Consider the following 1,318-nt stretch of genomic DNA (forward strand, 5'->3'; position numbering starts at 1 on the left):
AAATCTTTATTTTATAAAAACATTCTCTTTGATTAGTGTTGAATTACATTTGTATGAAAAACTTACATTTATCTACAAAATTTGTGTTTGTCTACCCCGCAAGCGTGACTATATGTATGTATGTCATAATTAAGACATTAATGTAGACTATTTGGAACCGGTATATATAAAACATAGAAATCAGAATGCATACTTATAATAAAAAATATAAAAGTGTGATTGTTTGTCTTCTTTCACGAGAAAACCATAGTCATGTAGTGTGGATTACTAAAAAGGATATAGGTACATTTCGCGCGAGGGGGAGCTGCAGAGAAAGCTTTTAATATATATGATGAATATAAGAAATCATATAAAGAATATACTCGTAAATTAATAGAGTCAGTTTCACGTCACAACAAAAAGCGTAACAGCGATAACTATAAAAGCATATTTTGATTTAATGCTTAGATAAATAAATTGATTAGTAATTTTTGTTGCATGTTCTCAAATGTGCCCGAAGTCCCATGATTCAAGCACCAAAAAAGTCATACGATTTGAAACAAAATATTATGACATCACCTTTACGTAATTTAATACGATGGTTTACCACTTGTAAATATCAAAGTACTAGCAGCATATACGAATACATGTGTCACAAAGAACCGAATGGAATATCGCTTATCTTACAGCTGTCATCGCTTTAACAAGGGAGGAAATATCTTAGTAACGATGCAGTATTTTTTTTTATAAACTGTGCTAATTCGATACTAATATTAGGAACCGAATTGAGCAGCTGCGTCTTCTATATTTAAAATTCAGTTATTACGTTCCTATGGGGATTTCTATAAATCTATACTTGGTGTTCTTCTAATTTTTTTTTTGGAATACCCACGTTAAATTGCAGCTTTCCTGCTGAGCCCAGTAGTTTTAACTATACATTTGTCTGTCAGTCACTCAGTAATATATGTTTGTAAGATTTTGCTTATAAGGACATTCCTCTTTTTTAATATTTACAAACTTACGATTCGTCTATAAGATGAATGGGTAAGATATCTTTCACTATATAAATCTCAGTTCCGTTATTAAGCCTAAATGTTAATAACGAAAAAATTCTAAAGTCAATTAATTTAGACCATATTTCACTGACGGAAGATAATTGTATGGTTGAATTTTCCTTACTAAAGAGATCCTATTGCGTAAAAGAAATCTTTCGTCTTACAATTCTATTTCAGTCGCCTATTTATTTAGGCGGTATTTAAAATTCATTATTTACCTTAGAGATTTAACCTTAAAAAGACAAGTTGAGCAACTTTGTTAAATAAATCTATATATATAAAAC

This window comes from Amyelois transitella, chromosome 8 (genome assembly GCF_032362555.1).
Source record: "Amyelois transitella isolate CPQ chromosome 8, ilAmyTran1.1, whole genome shotgun sequence".
NCBI classification, from domain to species: domain Eukaryota; kingdom Metazoa; phylum Arthropoda; class Insecta; order Lepidoptera; family Pyralidae; genus Amyelois; species Amyelois transitella.